The sequence below is a fragment of the Suricata suricatta genome, chromosome 9 (genome assembly GCF_006229205.1).
Source record: "Suricata suricatta isolate VVHF042 chromosome 9, meerkat_22Aug2017_6uvM2_HiC, whole genome shotgun sequence".
NCBI lineage: Eukaryota > Metazoa > Chordata > Mammalia > Carnivora > Herpestidae > Suricata > Suricata suricatta.
Window position 1 is genome coordinate 113,734,669 of NC_043708.1, and position 6,484 is coordinate 113,741,152.

Genomic DNA, 6,484 nt, shown 5'->3' on the forward strand with positions numbered 1-6,484 from the left:
ATTGTCCCTTGTTGTCTCTGCCCCCCCTTTATTATTTTTTTCTTCTCTTCTTTTCTTCTCCTTCCTCTCCCTTTTCTTTTCTGAATCCTTTCCCTCTTTTAATTTGTTTGTTTGCTTTCTTTGTGTGTTTGCATGCTTCTGTTCCCTATGTGTTTATGTTTGTTTTCCTTCACAGGGCTACCCCAAGAAACAAGCCAAAAGTGTGCATGACGGTGAGTCCTGAATATTGCTGAGTAGGGAAATAAAATAATCAAAGGCACAACAAGAGAAGCTGAGAGACACCATTAAAAAAATATTTCCTGAAACGACAAGCCCAGGAGAGTCAATAAGCATCCATTAACAGAGCAATACTAACATGTGCACAGTGCACAATGAGCATTTTAAAACTGACAAGAGACAGAAAACTAGCCAAAATAACAAAACGAAGGAACTCTCCCCCAAAGAATCTCCAGGAAGAAGTCACAGCCACAGAACTGATCAAAACAGATCTAAACAACATACCTGAACAAGAATTTAAGAAACTTGTCATAAAATTAATCACTGGAGTTGAAAACAGCATCGGAGAAGCAACTGAGACAATGACTAGGAACTTTAAAATAAGTGTGATGAGTTAAAAAAGGTTATATATGAGGTGAATAATAAAATGGAGGCACCCACCTCAAGGATTGAAGTGGCAGAGAGAAGAAGAGGTGAATTAGGAGATGTAGCAAAAGAGGAAGCTGAAAAAAAAAGAGAGAAATTGATTCAGGAGAATTCGAGACCTGAGTGATACAATCAAACGGAACAACATCCATATCATAGGAATTCCTGAAGAGGAAGAAAGAGAGAAAGGTCCTGAAGGGATACTAGACCAAATTATACTGAGAATTTCCCAAACTGGGGAAAGAAATAGACATTCAAATTCAAGAGGCACAAAGAATCCCCTTAAGATGTAATTTGAATTGACTTTCAGCACGACATATCATAGAGAAACTGGCAAAATATAAAGATAAAGAGACAATTCTGAAAGTAGTTAGGGATAAAAGGGCCCTAACATACAAAGGGAAACCTATCAGAGTGGTTGCAGACCTATCTAATGAAACTTGGCAGGCCAGGAAGGAATGGCAGGAAATCGTCAATGTGAAGAACAGAAAACACATCCAGCCAAGAATCCTATATCCAGCAAGCCTGTCATTCAAAATAGGAGAGATAAAGGTGTTCCCAAATTATCAAAAGTTGAGAGAATTCATCACCACTGAACCAGTTCTACAAGAAATCCTAAGAGGGACTCTATGAGGGAAATGTTGCGAAGAATACAAGAATACAGGCACACCACTATAAACATGAATTCTACGGAGAACACAATGACTGTAAAGCCATTTTTCAATAATAACACTGAATGTAAATGGACTGAATGCTCCAACCAAATGCCTCGGGGTAGCAGAATGGATAAAAACACAAAATCCATCTATTTGCTGTCTACAAGAGATTCATGTTAGACCTGATGATACCTTCAAGTTGAAAGTAAAGGGATGGAGAAATATATACCATGTGACTGGAAGCCAAAAGAAAGCCAGAGTATCCATACTTACATCAGACAAACGGGACTTTAAAGTAAAGGCAGTAACAAGAGATGAAGAAGGACATTATATAGTAATTAAAGGGTCTCTCCATCAGGAGGAGTTAACAATTCTAAACATCTATGCACCAAATTCTGGTGCGCCCAAATACTTAAAACAATTAATCACAGACAGAAACAATCTTATTGATAATAATGTGCTAATTGCAAGGGACTTTAATACTCCATTGACAGCAATGGATAGATCCACCAGACAGAAAATCATTAAAGAAACAATGGACCTGAATGTCACACTAGAACAGATGGAATTGATAGATATATTTAGAACTCTGCATCCTGAAGTTAGGAAATGCACCTTCTTTTCGACTGCACATGGCACATCTTCCAAGATAGATCACATAATGGGGCATAAAGCAGCCCTCCATAAGTATAAACAAATAGAGATCATACCATGCACACTTTCAGGTCACAATGCTATGAAACTTGGATTAACAACAGGGAAAAGTCTGGAAAACCTCCAAAAACGTGGAGGTTAAAAACCACCCTACTAAAGAATGATTGGGCTAATCAGGCAATTAGAGAAGAAATTAAAAAAATATATGGAAACAAAAATACAACAATCCAAAATCTCTGGGAACCAGCAAAGGCAGTCCTAAGAGGAAAGTATATTGCAATCCAGGCCAATTTCAACAAACTAGAAAGAGCGCAAATTCAAAATCTAACAGAGCACCTACTGGAACGAGACAGGGAGCAGCAAGAGTACCCAAAAACCAGCAGAAGAAAAGAAATAATAAAGATCAGGGCAGAAATAAACAATATATAATCCAAAAAGCAGTCAAGCAGATCAATGAAACTAAGAGTTGGTTTTTTGAAAAAAATAAACAAAATTGATAAACTTCTAGCCAGGCTCCTTAGAAGGAAAAGAGAGAGCACCCAGATAGACAAAATCATGAATGAAAAAGGATCTATTACAACCAATCCCTTAGAAATACAAGCAATCATCAGAGATTACTATGAAAAATTATATGACAACACACGGGACGACACAGAAGAAATGGACAAATTCTTAAATGCACATGCACTGCCAAAATTCAAATGGGAAGAGATAGAAAGCATGAATAGACTGATAACCAGTGAAGAAATCGAATCCGTTATCAAAAATCTCCCAATGAATAAGACCCCAGGGCCAGATGGCTTACCAGGGGGAAATTTACCAGACATTTAACTCATACCCATTCTTCTCAAACTATTCCCAAAAATAGAAATAGTAGGAAAACTTCCAAACTCATTCTACGAAGCCAGCATCACCTTGATACCCAAACCAGACAGAGACCCAGTCAATAAAGAGAACTACAGACCAATATCCTTAATGAATACGGATGCAAAAATACTTAACAAGATAATGGCAAATCGTATTCAACAGCATATTAAAACAATTATCCATCATGATCAAATGGGATTCATTCCTGGGTTATAGGGCTAGTTCAATATTCGCAAATCCATCAATGTGATTCATCACATTAACAAAAGAAAAGATAAAAGCCATTAGATCCTGTCGATAGATGCAGAAAAAGCATTTGACAAAATACAGCATCCTTTCTTAATAAAAAACCCTTGAGTAATTCAGAATAGAAGGAACTTACCTAAACATTATAAAAGCAGTTTATGCTCACAGCTAAAATCATCCTCAATGGGGAAAAACTGAGAGCTTTCCCCCTGAGATAAGGAACACAACAATGATGTCTTGTCTCACCACTGTTGTTTAACATAGTGCTGGAAGGCATAGCATCAGCAATCAGACAACAAAAGGAAATAAAAGGCATCAGAATTGGCAAAGAAGAAGTCAAACTTTCATTTTTCGCAGATGACATGATACTCTACCTGGAAAACCTGGCAGACTCCACCACAAGCCTTCTAGAACTGATCAATGAATTCAGTAAAGTTGCAGGGTACAAAATCAATGTAAAGAAATCGGTTGCATTCTGATACACCAATGATGAAGCAGCAGAAAATCAAGAAAATGATCCCATTCACAATTGCACAAAAAACCATAAAATACCTAGGAGTAAATCTAACCAAAGATGTAAAAGACCTATATGATGAAAACTATACAAAAGTTATGAAAGAGATTGAAGAAGAAGACACCAAGGAATGGGAAAACATTCCCTGTTCATGGATCAGAAGAATAAACATTGTGAAAATGTCATTATTACCCAAAGCAATTACACATTCAATGCAACCCCATCAAAATTGCACCAATATTCTTCTCAAAACTAGAACAAGCTATTCTCAAATTTGTATGGAACCACAAAAGTCCCCAAATAGCCAAAGTAATATTGAAGAGGAAACCAAAATGGAGGCATCCAAATCCCAGACTTTAGCCTCTACTACAAAGCTGTCATCATCAAGACAGTATGGTATGGGCACAGACACAGACACATAGACCAATGGAATAGAATAGAGAACTTAGAACTGGCCCCACAAATACGGCCAATTAATTTTTAACAAAACGGAGTATCTGATGGAAAAAAGACTGCCTCTTTAGCAGATGGTGCTGGGAGAACTGGACAGCAACATGTAGAAGAATGAAACTAGACCACTTTCTTACAACATACACAAAAATAAACTCAAGATGGGTGAAGGACCTGAATGTGTGACAGTAAACCAGCAAAACCCTCGAGGAGAAAGTAGGAAACAGCGTCCTTGACCTCAACTGCAACAATTTTCTACATGATTCCTACTCAGCAATTTTCTCAAAGAGAAAGGAAATGAATGCAAAAATGAACTATTGGGACCTCATCAAGATAAAAAGCTTCTGCATTGCAAAGGAAACAATCAAGAAAACTAATAGGCAACTGACAGAATGGGAAAAGATAGTTGCAAATGACATATCAGATAAAGGGCTAGTATCCAAAATCTACAAGGAACTCACCAATCTCCACACCCAAAAAACAACCCAGTGAAGAAATGGGCAGAAGACATAAACAGACACTTCTCCAAAGAGGACATCCAGATGGCCTACAGGCACATGAAATAATGCTCAACATCACTCAGCATCAGAGAAACACAAATCAAAGCCACACTGAGATACCACCTCACACCAGTCAGAATGGCTAAAATGAACAAATCAAGAGAATGTAGATGCTGGTGGAAGTGTGGAGAGATGGGCACTCTCCTACACTGTTGGTGGGAATGTAAACTGGTACAGCCACTCTGGAAAACAGTGTGGAGGTTCCTCAAAAAACTATTGGTAGAACTCCCCTATGACCCAGCAATAGCACCGCTAGGGATTTACCCAAGGGATACAGAAGTGCTGATGCATAAGAGTACATGTACCCCAATGTTCATAGCAGCATTGTCAACAATTGCCAAGACATGAAAGAGCCTAAATGTCCATCACCTGATGAATGGATCAGGAAGAAGCGGTATATATATACAATGGAGTATTAGATGGCAATGAGAAAGAATGAAATCTGGCCATTTGTAGTAAAATGGATGGACCTTGAAGGTATCATGCTAAGCGAAATAAGTCAGGCAGAGAAGGACAGATACCATATGTTTGCACTCATAGGTCTAACAGGAGAACAGGGGAAACCTAATGGAGGACCAGAGGGAGGGGAAGAGGGAAAGAGAGTTAGGGAGAGAGGGATGCAAAACCTGAGAGACTATTGAATACTGAAAAAGAACCGAGGGTTGAAGGAGGAGGGGAAGGTGAAAAAGGTGGTGGTAATGGAGGAGGCCACTTGTAGGGAAGAGCACTGGGTGTTATATGGAAATCAATTTGACAATAAACTATTCTAAAAAATATCTCAAGGCAAGATTCTGCATTTATATTTGGTCTTTTAAATTACTTAACTGGCTCTTAATTCTCTTTTCATCTGAGATCCTTTCTTTACACCATTGATTTGTAGATGAGACTAGGTCATATTATTTTCTTTTGATGACTTTAGCAAGTTTCTCTTTTTCCTGTGTTTCTAATAACTCAAAGATTATAAGATCCCAAAGATTTGGCTTAACAAAAACACTTAAAAAAAAACTAGAATGTATCATGGTGATATTGTGTATTTAATATTGTGTCAGAAGGCTCAAAATATCTAACTGACCCTTCATCAGTGATGCTAAGAGTGGCCACTGATTTAGGATGAAGTCAGTAGGAATACCCTCTTCCTCAATAACTATTCACATAATGGTTTAGCAGAATTTGCCTGAGTCAATGTCATTAGGATTCATAAGAGGCACCTGGTGGCTCAGTCAGTTAAGCATCTGACTTTGGCTCAGGTCATGCTCTCATGGGACATGGGTTGAGCCCTCCATCAGGTTCTGTTCTGACAGCTTAGAACCTGGAGCCTGTTTCAGATTCTGTGTCTCCCTCTCTCTCTGCCCTTCCCCCGCTCGTGCTCTGTCTTTCTCTGTCTCAAATAGTAAATAAACTATAAAAATTTTTTAAAAGAACTTAAAAAAAGCGAAACTGATTCTTTATGTTTGCCATTACTTGTATATTTATTACCTGGCTTATTCTGGAAAGTATATAATCAGAATAGGTGGGGGATATGCTGCAGTAACAAACAACTCTTGAATCCCAATGACAAAACAAACAAACAAACAAACAAACAAGTTTTCCTCTTGGTCAAGCTACATGTCAAGTTTGGGTTGGTAGTGAGACCTCTGCTCTTACAATCACTGAGGGACTCAGACTGATGGAGGCTCAAATTCAACACCTGCTCCCATGATTGTCATGAAGAAGAGAATGCTAGCTGGTCTCATATTAGCTCCTCCAGCCTGGTGTGACACACATTACTTCTTTTTTTTTTTCCAATATTTTATTGTCAAGTTGTTTTCCATACAACACCCAGTGCTCTTCCACATAAGTGCCCTCCACCATCACCACCACCTCTTTTCCCCCCTCCCCCTTCCCCTTCAACTCTC